The sequence below is a fragment of the Dermochelys coriacea genome, chromosome 7, assembly GCF_009764565.3.
Source record: "Dermochelys coriacea isolate rDerCor1 chromosome 7, rDerCor1.pri.v4, whole genome shotgun sequence".
Classification (NCBI taxonomy): Eukaryota; Metazoa; Chordata; order Testudines; family Dermochelyidae; genus Dermochelys; species Dermochelys coriacea.
In genome coordinates this window covers 50,101,351-50,116,252 of record NC_050074.1, presented here as the reverse complement: position 1 = coordinate 50,116,252, position 14,902 = coordinate 50,101,351, and the positions used below count along the sequence as shown (strand labels likewise).

The 14,902-nt window shown below is 47.9% G+C and overlaps 2 long non-coding RNA genes across 2 annotated transcripts in view; both read left to right on the top strand.

Annotated features, from left to right (window-relative positions):
• The window catches only part of LOC122460948, a 30,492-nt gene extending 25,915 nt beyond the window's left edge, over positions 1-4,577 (top strand). Inside the window, exon 3 of the long non-coding RNA XR_006282597.1 lies at positions 4,536-4,577. This is a non-coding gene — a long non-coding RNA (uncharacterized LOC122460948). The remainder of the gene's footprint in view (positions 1-4,535) is intronic.
• The window catches only part of LOC122460949, a 526,129-nt gene that overhangs the window by 406,595 nt on the left and 104,632 nt on the right, over positions 1-14,902 (top strand). The window lies entirely within an intron of this gene.

The following is a 14,902-nucleotide window of genomic DNA, read 5'->3' as shown; positions in this document are numbered from 1 at the left end:
TTTGCAGTCTCTTTTGGACTTAACTATCTTGAGTAATTTTGTATCATCTGCAAACTTTGCCCTCTCACTGTTTACCCCTTTTAGCAGATCATTTATGAATATTTTGAACAGCACTGGTCCCAGTACAGACCCTTGGGAACATCACTATTTACTTCTCTCCATTCTGAAAATAGACCATTTATTCCTACCCTTTGTTTCCTGTCTTTTAACTGGAGTGTCTGGGAATGCTTTCAAGATCATTAACAATCTTCATTAATTTAATGACAAGCCTTTTCTTATCTTAATCACCTTGCCTCTCTTTATAAACAAACTCCCTATCCCAAAGGCGGAAGTTGTTAGCAGCACAGAACTCACCACATTCCACACTCAAGCTCTGACTCCTGGACGCTGCTGGGCCCTTGACAACCCCACCCCCCCCCAGCATCTGAGGAGGGGCATGTCACCCTTTGCCCACCCACCCCCAATGTGTCTCCGCCGCTGGAGAGGCTTAGGACCATGAATGCCGACTTCAGGGCAAACTGTCACAAACAGGGCAGACACCCCAAGCTGGCGTTCTGGTCTATAACCAGATTTCACCAAGCTAGTAACAAATGTGAACTCCTGGATCACTCTCACAGTCTCACCATGGAGTCACAGACAATCCCCTTAGACTCTCCAGTCTATCTTGTCATCCAGACAAACTGGACTTCATGCTAAATGGTCACTTACGCCAAAAATCACACCACATTCAGATTTCAGAGTAGCAGCCGTGTTAGTCTGTATTCGCAAAAAGAAAAGGAGTACTTGTGGCACCTTAGAGACTAACAAATTTATTAGAGCATAAGCTTTCGTGAGCTACAGCTCACTTCATCGGATGCAGTAGTTCATGAAAGCTTATGCTCTAATAAATTTGTTAGTCTCTAAGGTGCCACAAGTACTCCTTTTCTTTTTGCACATTCAGATTGCCTCCAGTCCCAAGAGACCAATCACTTACCCCAGATCAATTGGTCCCCTAGATCTTGCACAAAAGACAACACCTGTAGCCAGTCCTGTAATAAGCTATCTAAAGGTTTATTAACTAGGAAAAAGGAATAAGAGAATTATTTACAGGTTAAAGCAAGTGAACATATCCACACCAATGAGTTACCATCTAATCCTAAGAGTAAACGGGTTGTAGTGATCTGTCCATTCAAAGTGTCTGTCAGGGCGGACCCAGGAGGCAGCCCCTGGGGAATCTCTGGCTTCAGTTTAGAGTCTCTGGTCCTTCAGAGTTCAAACAGCCACAAAGATAGAAAACTGTCCTGTAGTTTTGTTTTATTTCCTTCATTCAGCTTTCAAGCCCACAGGAGGAGTTTCCTTGCTGGTAGCATTTCCCAGGTGCAGATAGGGCCATTAATCAATCATTTGTATTGCCATGTTCCTTGATGGCTCATCTGATTTTAATAGTCCTTTTGGATGGGTGTGTGTGTGTGTATGATTCCCCCTGGGTTCACAAGTTCAGAGCAAACATTTTCAAAGTTATAAAGCAAAACTTACCTCTCTTCTTATAGCCTGGGATACAGACATCAACGGTGAGATTAATGTAGGCAGCAACTTACAAGCATTTTAGTCTAAACACTAAATACATTCTTATAAGACTAATATCTATTTTGAGCAAAACTACCATATAGGGGAAGTGGTCTGGTCTCCAGTTATGAGTTTATCAGTTTTTAGTGAATGCCTGCAGCCTGGGCAAGAGCTGGCATCTGTCCTGCCAGTATCACAACATCTTCAAGCCAACACCTCTACAAGCAAGCAAAAAAATGGCAACAAGTTGCTGCTTCCTCATGATGTATGGTGGCTTTTTTGTTCTTCTTAAGTTCTTTCAGCCCAGTGTTGCAGAAGCAACACTGAGGACATCACCAAGACTTCAGCACCGTTGGTGTGATGGAGTTTGCAAATGCAATGCCAAGGGATTAGATTTGAAGTGTTCTTGGAATTATTTGAAGGGGATGTTCAAATGCTATGGTAATTTAAGGTACGGTAACAGGAAGGCCTGGTCCCTTTAAGGATGGTCCTGTTCCATGCCATGACCCCTTTAAGCAGATAGATGTTTCAGGGAGAAGAAGACAAGGATGACAACTGACCACCTGCAAGCGACCAGATGATGCTAGCAGGGCTGAGGACCTTGTCACAGATGTGGAGGAGAGTCTGGCCTTCCTACCTGCCAGAGCTAACCTATGTGTATAACACCACAGCGCACAACACCACCATGAAGTACACCTCTGACTTCCTGCTGTATGGCAGGCATGTCCAGCTGCTAATAGATATGACCCTGGGCATCTGACTGGGAACCCCAGGGAACCCGGGTCCCAGAATGGGCCCGTGAGCATCACTAAAGCCTCTGGGACCATAGCCGCTAACATGGAGGCTGGACTAGAAGGAGTCAATGGGCCCGCCAAGTGGAGTGGCTTATGGTGCGGGGGGATCCCTGCTGGAAGCTTCTGACCCTGGTCCTGGCCCCAGGGCAGGGGAAGAGTGGAATAAGGAGGTTGGGACACCCAGGGTAGAGGTACCTGAGCCTGACCCCGTAGCAGGGGGTGACCGACCAATGAGGGAGGAGAACCTCAACATTCTCAAAAGCCAAACAGGGGAATCCCCCATGTCCCCCGCTACAGCAATGCTGAGGGTAGCCAAACCATGGGACATGCCCTCTGTCTGAGGAAGGTGTGTTTACATGGTGGCTGAAGTGGGCCTGGTTAGAGCCCCTTCCTTTCTCCTCCTCCTGCTACCCTATGCAAACCCTGCTGGCTGGTGGAAGTGCCACTCCAAAATGAGGACCCAGAATTAACTATGTGTAAGCAGGGGAATAGTTATGCTATTGTGGGGAACTTTCCTGGCTTATACGCTACCCCAGTGAAATGGGCTAGCAAAAGAATCTGAGTCCTCGCTCCCACTTCCTTTACCCAGAGGCCCGCCTGACCCCCAGGGCTCCCCTTCCACTGTCCTGTGTGGCAGAGTCCTCGTAACCCCAACAAGGCTGGGCCTAGGATTCCTGAGGGATTTGACCCCCAACCTTGTCATGGTCACTTAGGGCAGGGGCTAGGGTGTCCCCATTCCGGGGTGCTCTCTCTACACTGGATGCTTCCCTGATCCATTGATCATTACATACAATTCAAAGCAAATACAGTTTATTAAACAGCAATCAATTTTAAAAAATAAGGAAAAAACAGGAAAGGTTAAAGAAAAATCTGTCACCTGCTCTGTGGCACGGGGACATCACAACCAGCGTCTCTGGAATGTCAGGGCAGTTCACAGTCTGTTCCTCACAAGTCCCAGGCCTCCTTCTCAGGCCCTGGCTGTGCTGCAGGTCTGACACTTGCTCTGGCAATGGCCACACGCTCTCAGGCTTTAGGTGGCAGCACCCTTTTTCCCAGAATCGCCCCCGCCCCGTTGGGGTTACGGTCCGACTCCAAGCCTGGCCTGCAAGGCCTCTTGGCTGGGGGCGTCTCCCTGTGCTGGGCCCACTGCCCAGGGTCCCCTTCGCTCTCCCCAGCTGCTCACCGCACCCCACTCTAGACTGCTCCAGCTCCAGCACTATTGCTGCTCTGCCTCCAGCTCCCTAGGCTGCTTCTCTGGCCCCTCTGGCTCTGGTTGCTACAACTCTCCTCCCAGTGCAGGTCTGCTCTCTGTGCTGCTTCTGTAACTCTGCTCCCAGCACTGACCTGCTTCCTGGGCTGCTTTTCTGGCCCCTTTGGATCTGGCATGGCTCTGCTCCCCAGTTCAGCCTGGGACTCTGCTTTCTCCTTAGCTTGGCCCCACTCTGTCTGCCCCAGACAATTCCAGCTAACATGGAGGACAGGACCCCCCGGCCTCCTGACTCCCTCATTAGCCTGCCTGCCCTGTCAGTCAGGCTGACCTGAAGCATTGGCCTCTCCCCATTGTTCCTGGGGACTGTCAGTCCCAGGGTCCTGATTTCCCATTGACCCTTTGTGACGTTATTGACATAATCTGGGATGGTATAGATCATTGTTGCAACCAAGGTCCTGTAGTGGCACCAAATTTTGTATAAAGGGGGTCAAATAAGGTGTCTAAGACAAGGTTATGGTTGTCTGGTTATGATTATGCTATCTGTATGCATGTATCATTTTTCTATTTAAAGTTATAAGTATTGGCTCTATACTGTCTGTATTTCAAACTTATGCTGTGCTTCTGGGTGACACCCCAGACAAGTTGGTGTCAGCTCTGCCTAGTCTGCTTGATGGCCCATTAAGGACCATAAGCCATACAACTGACCCACTGAGAGAAAGCAGATATACCTTGTGACTCAGCAAAAGTCAGGGACTTTCCCAGGGACAAAAATGCAGGGACTTGCCCATGTGACTCCAAACTCCATTTTGCTGTAATTTTCCACAGTAAAAACCGAGGTGTTCTTACACCTGGAAAAGACTATAAAAGGCTGATGCCTCATCTCCATCTTGTCCTCAATCCTGCTTCATACCTGTGGAGGAACTTTGCTACACTGAAGCTTTGAACCAGGGACTGAAAGACCCATCCCAGCTGTGGATGTACTCCAGAGACTTTATTTGAACCTGCAGTCTATTCCATCACTGCTACAAGCCTGAATCAAGAACTTTGCCATTACTGTATGTAATTGATTCCATTTAACCAATTCTTGCTCTCATCTATATCTTTTTCCTTTTATGAATGCACCTTTAAATTTTAGATTCTAAAGGATTGGCAACAGCGTGATTTGTGGGTAAGATCTGATTTGTATATCGACCTGGGTGTGGGGTTTTGTCCTTTGGGATCAAGAGAACCTTTTTTCTTTTACTGCGGTATTGGTTTTCATAACCATTTGTCCCCATAACAAGTGGCACTAGTGGTGATACTGGGAAACTGGAGTGTCTAAGGGAATTGCTTGTGTGACTTGTGGTTAGCCAGAGGAGTAAAATCAAAGTCCTCTCTCTCTGGCTGGCTAGTTTGGTTTGCCTTAGAGGTGGAAAAACCCCAGCCATGGGCTGTAACTGCCCTGCTTTAAGCAATTTGTCCTGAACTGATACTCTCAGTTGGGTCCCACCAGAAAAAGCATCATTACACCCTTCCCCTTCCTTTTGGTATTGGGAGCTAGCCAACCAAAACACCCCACTGAGTTTTAGTAAGGGGCCAACAGTCCCCTTACATATTGACCACCTGGGATGAGCATAGGGGGCAGGGTAGGGATTTAAGAAGAAAGAAAGAAAGAAAGAAAGAAAGAAAGAAAGAAAGAAAGAAAGAAAGAAAGAAAGAGGCAGCGCCGGGCTGGGGCAGAGACACACCCGACTGAGTGTACGGGTGCAGAGTCTGAACTCAGAGCTGCTTGGAGCACAGCTGCTGCTTGCGAAAGGGGACCGTCACACATGCCCAGCCTGGAGCTGTCCGGACAGCTGAGCCCACGAGCCAAGACCCACCGGTTTGAGGTCCCAGCACATAGGCAGGTTGGACTGACCCAAGGTGGGGTTGCATTGACACTGAGCAGAGAGTCTGGGTGTGTCTAGCCAAGCGTGGGGGGGCAAGGGGATCTGTGTACCCCTGCCAGAGGCCCTCCCCGGCTTTGTCTGCATTAGATAAGTGGGGTGCTATTGTTAAAGGTGGGGCTCGAGCTAGGCGTTGGCTCTTATGCCCTGGGTGGCGGGGGGACATTGGTGTTTGTGCAGAAACGTGCGGCTGGGACCTCTCTCCCAACCCTAGGACTTCCCCACCTCAAACTTCAAGGTATGGTGACAGGCAGTCAGGCCCCTCTAAGGTCTTGGGGGGCCAGCAACCTTTTTCCATGGCATGACCCTGCTGAGAAAAGGATTCTTGTTTGTATTACTGGAGGGCTAGAAGCTGTGTCCTGGACCAGCACCCATTGTTGTAGGCACTGTGCAGACTGTCCTACTGTCACAGACTCACAGGTCGTGCCCACTCTTGGCCCTGTACAGTCCCTGCGGGGAACGCCATTCAGTGAGACAGCCTTTCTCACTCTCTCTCTGGGGCTAAGCCCCTCTGCCTCCTGGAACTGCACCTCTCTGAGCCTTAGCACACCTGTCTCTCGCCTTGGGCCCCCTCAGGGAGTCCACTCGCTCTGGGCCCCCGGGGCCTCCGCTCCCAGAGGGAATAATGCAACCCTGTTCTCTAGACCGAAGTGATTCTCAGCAAGTGTAAAACAGGAGGCTTTATTGAGCATCTGAACACAGCATAGGAAACTCTCAAGGCTCTCAGGCCTGGCCTTCCTCAGCACGGTACATCTAAGTCTCCCTTGTATCCAGATAGGCTCTGACTGCTCTGTCTCTCCAGTCCCGAGACCCTGCGCTTTCCAGCTGGGCATCTGATATCACTGGCCCAACAGCTCCTCCCCTGTCCTTTGTCTTCCGTCCCAGCTAAACAGGTCCCTGGGGCCCTCTCTCTTTCATCCTTTGTTCCCCTCTGGCTGGAACTGGCTGGTCAGGTCACCAGGGTCCTCTCTCCTCAGCTCTTTGTCCTCCCACTGGTCAGAACTGGTTGACTGTCAAGCTGGGGTGGGCCTTTCAGTCTCCAGGTCACCAGTTGTTAGGGTTCCCCATCTCCAGGCCATTGTCTGGCAATCCCAGCTGCTAGGCAAGGTCACACCTGGTCTTCTGCAACAACAAACTCTCTCCCACCACCGTGTTAAACATGCAACACACAGGGAAACTGAGGAGCGCACACACTATTCATGTAAAACACCACAAAAATCCCCAACTTTGTCACACCTATTTTACAGGGCTGTGTGAGGATAAATTCATCAATGATTGTGAGGTGCCCAGATACTAGATTATGGGGGACCTGTCAGCATCTAAGATCAAATCATATCGAATTTCCCAGTGGCTTGTGCTACATTCTCAGCTTTGCCCCCCCCCACCCCCAGCCTGGGAGCCGGGAGCTCAGCATGATACATGTGCAAACAAGCCTGCTGTTCCTGAACGTGATTCACCAGGATCATTAGCAGTGCTTGTGAATTTCTAAAAATGTCACGTCTCCACCGTGCCTGCCTGCCGCTCCCAGATGGGTGGCCCTTGCTAGTGCTTGTTCTGAAGCAATTGAACGCAGTCTAAAAACGGCTCCTCTTTGAATGTTTTCCCAACACTGTGTTTTGGAAGTGCTTGACACCAGGGCTCGGCAGCTCGCGTGCTGAATTGGCACCTTTTAATGGGAACAATTTCACAAGAATCTGATTCAGCTTTTCTTTCACTCTCAGGGGGGATTTTGCTGGCGGTAAAACTGAGGAATTCAAGTACCCAAGTCACAATTGTATTTCATGTGCCAACCACTTAAGAGCTCCAGCCCAAGGATTTGCTCTGTGGATGTGTTAGATTTACTCCCAGGTGGCTGCTTTTCTAATAAAAAAAAAAAGATGATAGATCTCTTTCCCATGGAGTTCATAAAGTGCAGGAGCCCAAATCCACTGAGAACAGCTCAGTCAGGGTGAAGGGACTTTTGAAATATTAAACACACATTAGAGCCAGTCAGTGTGTTCTCCCAAAGCAAAATCACCCATCAGCTTAGCTGGAGTGTCTGCTCATGAGACCCCCCTCAACTGCTGTCGTCCATGCAGGAGTTCTGGAGGAGCCAAGCAAGCCATGCTTTGGCTCTGTGCTGTGCATTATTTGTGGCATGTGATTGGTCGCTGGGATTGCTTGGCATGACTGGAAGTCCATAATTAGAGGACAGCATCTTTTTAAAGCCTCTTTATTGGACCTGTGATGGGGTAGACTAGGCCCTGAGGCTCCCTGCTGGAGGCCTTGTAGCCCTGCCACAGCGCGCCCCAGAAAAAGGCAGTAGAGAGGTCCTCCAAGCTGCCTAGAGCAACTACGTGGGAAGCAGCCAATCAGGGCCCAGCAGGCTAGTATAAGAAGAGCTGCAGGGCTTGAGTGAGTTTAGTTCCCTGTTAGAGCTGGAGGAGAGTGGATGGTGTTCTGGGCTGGCTGCTAGGACTCCCCAGGACAAGGGTGAAGAATGTGCTGGAGCCACAGGGAAGCGGCCCAGGGAATTGGAGCAGTGATGCAGTTTATTTAAAAGGACATGCTGGATGGCTGTTATCTATAGGGTCCCTGTGCTGGGACCCAGAGTAGAGGATGAGCCTGGGTCCCCTGCACCAGTCACTGGGAAAATGGCCTGGACTTTGATGAACCCCAGAAGGAGAACTGAACTCTTTTAGTGGCCCAGCTGTAGAGCTGGGGCCAGAGAAGTGAAGAATCTCCAGAGAGGGAGCCCTGGGGAATGTGGCTCCACACCAGGGCTGGGACGGCTTAAAGAGCAGAGATAATTTAAGGGAGCCTGAAGGGGCTGAGACAGTTTGGACCAGGGTACTGTGATAGGCCCTGATTGAAGAATGAGCCCCAGGACAGGGCTGCAGATTGAAAGACCTTAGAGGGTGCTGAAATAGGCCCTAGTTAGACTTATACCCCAGGAGAGGTTTGCTTTGCTTTTTATCACCCAGACTGTGTGTGACTCAGCAGGAGGGCTGAGTCACTGAAGAGCCACCACAAACAGGTAGAGAGTGCAGGCTCACACACTCACTGGGGGTGCTTGAGAGGGGTGAATGTACTCTCATTACAGGGTGTGTGTGCAAAGCAACCATTCACCCCACACCTGTGCAAACGCAGACCTGCCAGGGTGAATACAAAGGGGCAGGAAGATGGCTAAGTTTCTCTGAATTCACTGGGCTTGTGGCATGCAATCCTCTGTCAACCAGGCAGCCCTGTGCCTTTATCTGGACTCTAGAGAGCCGCACTCCACACAGCCACACCATGATCCCACCTACAATTATTTTGGCTTGTGGATCTCCTCTGTGCTAACCCCAGATGCATTTGTTTGCTTGTCACCTTTAAGCTCAACCCCCAAGAAAGCTATTCTGGGTGCTTAATTTTTGGAATTGTGCCTTTAAAATCTAGCAAAAGTCTAAGTTCCAGATGTATTTTCTTCCTTTTTGTTTTTAATAAAATTTACCTTTTTTAAGAACAGAATTGGATTTTTGGTGATTTAAAAGGTTTGTTCATGGTTTTTTAATTAGCTGGTGGCAACAGCTAATTTCCTTTGTTTTCTTTCTCAGCTCTTCCGCAGAGTGGGGTGAAAGGGCTTGAGGGTATCCCACAGGGAAGAATTCTCAAGTGCTCCTTCCTGAGTTCAAGGGTGGTTGTGGTTTTTTTGCATTTGTGTGGTGGCAGCGTTTACCAAGCCAAGGTCAGAGAAAAGCTGTAACCTTGGGAGTTTAATACAAGCCTGGAGTGGCCAGTATTAATTTTTAAAATCCTTCCAGGCCCCCACCTTCTGCACTCAAAGTGCTAGAATGGGGATTCAGCCTTGACATGGTGGCAAAGGTGGGATAGTTTTGAACCAGAAGCACAGACCTCAGGGCTTTAAAAGGACACATTTTTCCTTTTGGCTGCTGAAAGCCAGGGAGGTTTTTTTTCTCTCTTTTCTTTTCTGCCTGAGGTGAAACAGGCCTGCAAAGGGATCAGCCTTCAAAACCAGGGAGTCCAACAAGCCATTTATATTTTTTTCTTTTTCTATCTTTGCAGCAACAAAATAGCGAGGCTAGAGTAGGGCAGCCCTGTGCATGAGATTGAGGTCAGGCACTGAAACCTTAGGAAAAACAGTCTTCCCAAAGCAGCATGCCATGGAGAAGACAGACCCAGATCAAGCCCAGACATCCAGTTCCATGACCGAAATGAAGGGAGGGGATGGGGGAACATGGACTTCCCAGGAGGGAAGGATCAGCCCTCCCCCAACCGAGATCCCAGTGACAGGAAGGAGGGATGCCTTTAACTCAGGCAGAAAGGAATGTCTACCTAGAGATGAAGCATTTGGAAGTGGAGGACAAGTGCTTGGAGGTGGAAATGCAGGTGAAGCACTTGGAGGCGGAGTTAGAGCTGAAGCACTTAGAGCTGGAAATGGCTAAGCTGGGTCCACCAGGTAACCCTAACAATCCTTCTCCAGGTACCGCTCCCTGTTCCCAGAAATTCCCCACATACAAAGTGGCAATGATACAGAGCCCTTCTTAGAAAATTTTGAAAGGGCCTGCCTTGGGTACAACAACCCTACAGACCAGTATATGGTGGAGCTAAGGCTGTAACTCAGTGGACCCTTAGCAGAGGTGGCAGTGGAAATGCCTAAAGAACACATAAATGGGTACGACTTTTTGAACAAAAGGCCAGAATTAGGATGGGGCTAACACCTGAGCATGCCTGTCAGCGGTTCAGAGCACTAAGGTGGAAACCATCTGTGGCATTTTCCCGACACGCGTACCACATTGTAAAAAAATAGGAATGCCTGGATATCAGGAGCAAGTGTTAAGTCTCTGGAAGATCTGTCTTTCCTAATACAAATGGAGCAGTTCTTAGAGGGTGTTCCTGAGCAAATATAAAGGTACATCCTAGATGGGAAGCCCAAAACGGTAATCAAGGCGGGGGAGATCAGAACCAAATGGGTGGAGGTGGCAGAGAAGAAGAAAGCTAGTAGCAGTTGGACCGGATACCAGAAGGGGCATCCCACCATTGGAGTCAGCCCAAAGCCCCACCTTGCAAGCAGGAGCCCTCCACACAGCCAGGGAGACCCCAGATGCCCTCTCGTCCCACCACCCTACTCTCCAACCACCCACCTCGCCCCAGCCGACAGTCAGCTGGTCGATGCTTTAAATGTAATGAGCTGGGGCATGTAAAGGCCAACTGCCCCTAGAGCACCAGCCGACTACAACTCATCACCCCGGAGTCCCACAAAAAGCCTTCAGGCCCAGATGCCTTGTAAATACCCCCATAGCGAAGGGAAACTGAGAGTGCGGGTGGGAGGAAGATTACCTCATGGAAAGACAATGGAGCACAGGTGTCAGCTATCCACCAATTCCTGGTGAACCCCAGATTCATCGACCCAGAGGTCAAAGTGACAGTGCCTTTAAGGCCAACTCTTTTAACTTGCCCACAGCCAACTTGCCAATGAATGAGCACTCCAATCATTGGGACCTAATGTTGCAGCAATTGCTCTTTGCCGACAGGAGTGTAGTACATCCCAGTTTGAGGTTTCCCCTCCATGAACTTGTTTATGGCCACAAAGTTAAGGAGCCATGACTGCTGGTGAAGCAGCAATGGGAGGGGGTTACATCTTCTCCAGAAACTAACATTTTTGACTTTGTAACCAACCTGCAAAACACCCTCAAAGACACTCTAGCCCTTGCTTGAGAAAACCTACAGGATGCTCAGCAAAAGCAAAAGGCCTGATATGATAAACATGCCAGAGAGCGTTCCTTCAGAATAGGTGACCAAGTCACAGTCCTGAATGCACCCCAGGCCAATAAGATGGAAACATCATGGGAGGGCCCATTTATGATCCGAGAGCACCTGGAAGCTGTTAATTACCTCATAGCATTCCCAGACCCTACCCTAAAACCTAAAGTTTATCATGTTAATTCTCTAAATCCCTTTTATTCCTGAGAAATCAAGGTTCTTCAGTTTACAGCCCAGGAGAGAGACGACACTGAGTGGCTGAAGACTACTATGAAGGAAAATGCAACAGTGGCCTTTCCATCACCCTTGGGCATAAGCAGCAACAGCAAATCCAGGAGCTGTGCACCAGCTTTGTGCCAATGTTTTCAGCCACCCCAGGACAGACAGAACAGGCATACCACTCCATTGACAGAGGTGATCCTTGCCCAATTAGAGCCTAACCCTACTGCATATGGCTCCTCAAGCCAAAACCGCAATAGAAAGGGAGATCAAGGACATGTTACAGATGAGTGTAATTTGCCCCTCTGAGAGTGCATAGGCCTCTCCGGTGCTTCTAGTTCCCAAACCAGATGGGGGAAAATCTGCTTTTGTGTGGACTATCATAAACTAAATGCTGTAGCTCTCCCAGAAAACTATCCAATGCCATGCACAGATGAGCTATTGGAGAAAGTGGGACATGCCCAGTTCATCTCCACCTTAGACTTATCTGAGGGGTACTTGCAAGTGCCATTAGATGACCCAGACAAGGAAAGGTCAGTCTTCATCACCCATGTAGGGCTGTATGAATTTAATGTGCTCCCGTTCGGACTGCAAAATGCACCTGCCACCTTCCAGAGACTGGTAAATAACCTTCTGGCTGGATTTGGGGAATTTGCAGTCGCCTACCTTAATGATGTGGCTATATTCTCAAATTCATGGGCAGAACATCTGGAACACCTTGTGGAAGTATATAAAGGGAATTTGGATGCAGGCCTCTGAAATGAGCAGGAGTCAGGCTAACTCTACCTTTAATAATGCGAGATTTGTAGAAGCAGGGATAGTGCGAAGCGAGTGGGAAAACAACTGTGAAAGAGGCTGTTGTGACCTTGTATTAGATAAGAATAGAATGCAGACTATAAGAGAAATGGTAAGAAAAATAAGATATGAAGGAATATGTATAAACCATATGCAGTTGTTGCTTATTATTGTCTGTTTTTTATTATTATACTTGCTCAAATTGTTTATCTGGGATAGACCTGCCTAGGTGGGGGAAACCGTGTGTCCTAGTGCACTCTCTCCCTCTGTGCAATTGCTTGAGGTAATAAAGTGTATCTGATTTGCTGCACCCAACCTCAGAGTGAGAACTGTGTTTTTCTCCGACAACCTCCAAGCTGCCTTCCAGTACATAAGGGAGGCAAGATTAACCATTAAGGCCAAAAAGTGTTAAATAGGTCTAAACAGGGTAACATACCTTGGACACTAGGTGGGTCAAGGTACTATCGAACCCCTACAGGCTAAGGTAAATGCTATCCAAAATTGGCCTGTCCCTAAATCAAAGAAGCAGGTCTAATCCTTCTTGGGTTTGGCCGGGTATTACAATTTGTACCACACTACAGCCAAATTGCCACCCCACTGACAGACCTAACCAGGAAAGAACAGCCAAATGCAATTCAGTGGACTGAAAAGTGTCAAAAAGCCATCTTAAGGCAGCCCTTACGTCTGACCCTGTACTGAGGGCCTCAGACTTCAACCAACCGTTCGTCGTAACCACAGATGCATCAAAATGTGGTTTGGGAACAGTTTTCATGCAGGAAGGACCAGATCAACAATTCTATCCTGTCGTGTTTCTTAGAAAAAAACTTTGTGAGCGGGAAAGCCACTGGTCAGTCTCAGAAAAAGAATGTTACGCCATTGTGTATGCTCTGGAGAAGCTACGTCCATACATTTGGAGACCGCAGTTCCACCTGCAGACTGACCATTCTGCACTGAAATGGCTTCACACAGTCAAAGGGACTCACAAAAACCTTCTTTGGTGGAGTTTAGCTCTTCAAGACTTTGAAATACAACACATTTCAGGAGCCTCTAACAAAGTGGCTGATGCACTCTCCCAGGACTGTTTCCCATAATCAGCTGGGTAAAAATGTACCTGTATCCTAAGTCATTGTATTCCTTAAAATGTAAAAAGTACTGTTAGGGCGCTTATTCCTTCACCCACTTACTTCCCTGGTCCTTCTCACATGAACAGAGAGCAACAATACCCAAAGTCCAAAGGTGCAAACAATTCGATGTTTATTGGGGTGAACTTCCAGCAAGCATGATTCCAGTTTCCTTCCTTAGTGTCCCCCTTCCTAGCTCTGACACCACAGAACCTTACCTGTGGCCCTGTTCCCATTCCTACCCTTAGCCAAACATGATTCCAATTTCCCTACCCCCATTCCCTGTTCCCATTTCCCCACCCACTCACTCACTTCCTGATTGACTGCAGACTATATAGTAAAACTTGAGTTCTGCTTAGCTATACCTTAACCAATCATTTTACTGAAATTTAACTAACCAATCCTAACATATTGTAACATGATTATTTAACCAATTATATCCCACCACGTTAATTAGTTTACACCCAGCAAAATTAATTATACAGCAGACAGAAACAATCACAGAACCAGACAGAGATTATACAAAAAGAAAAGGAGTACTTGTGGCACCTTAGGTATTCTTTTTGCGAATACAGACTAACACGGCTGCTACTCTGAAACCAGAGATTATACAGACAACCAATAGCGAAATGGGGACTACAGTGATAGAACAACACAGAAATGAGGATTTCACATCCCAGCTATTGATAAGTGAGTTCTTGCCAGACAGAATGCTATCAAACTAAGTTTCCTTTTACATCTTCTAGGCACTTCCCTTTCTCTAGCGGTGATAGGCATTATCAGGACAGGATTGTATTCCTATCAGCCCAATAGCACCTTATTTCAATGTGACTAGTTTGGAATGTGAGGATGTGACCGTTCGCTTCCCAGCTTATGGCTGCCTCTGCTGCTCAGCCAAAGATCTTAGCCTAAGAATGGGGCCTCAGACTGTCACAATAAGAGAAGGCCCTTACACCCGCAGACAGTGATTTTGATTCTTTCTTTTATACCTCTATAACTAGCTAAGTGATAAGAATACACCTAAATTCTTAGAGTATAGGCCTTTAGAGACAGGCCTGAATATCTATATCCTAACAAGTACTGTTTAGTTCTTCATGTAATTATTAGTAAAATTAGTGGGGCATGTATTTTATTAACTCTGTTTCCTAAACCTCCCGAAAGAAATCCCAGCCAGTGTGGACCCGACCTGAATCAGGCTACCCAGCACTGTCTGTGATTTGGGGGCATATGATAAATGAAGGGGGAGTAGCTCCCTTTTATGGACACCCAGCCAGCCAGTTAGCTGTAAAATCCCTCCTGGTAGCTGTTCTCTGTTTGCTTTACATGGAAAGGGTTAAAAAGCCTCCCTGCATAGGTACCAAAAAAAAAAAAAAAAAAAGTGGGCAGCTGACCAAAAGAGCCAATGTGAGGGCTAAAACTTTTTAAAATTAGAAAAAACCTTCTGTAATGATATGGCCAAAGCGGGACACAACTGAAAGTATCAGTTCAGGATAAATTGCTTAAAGCAGGGCAGTCACAGCCAAGGTTGGGGTTCCTTTGCACACCAAAGCA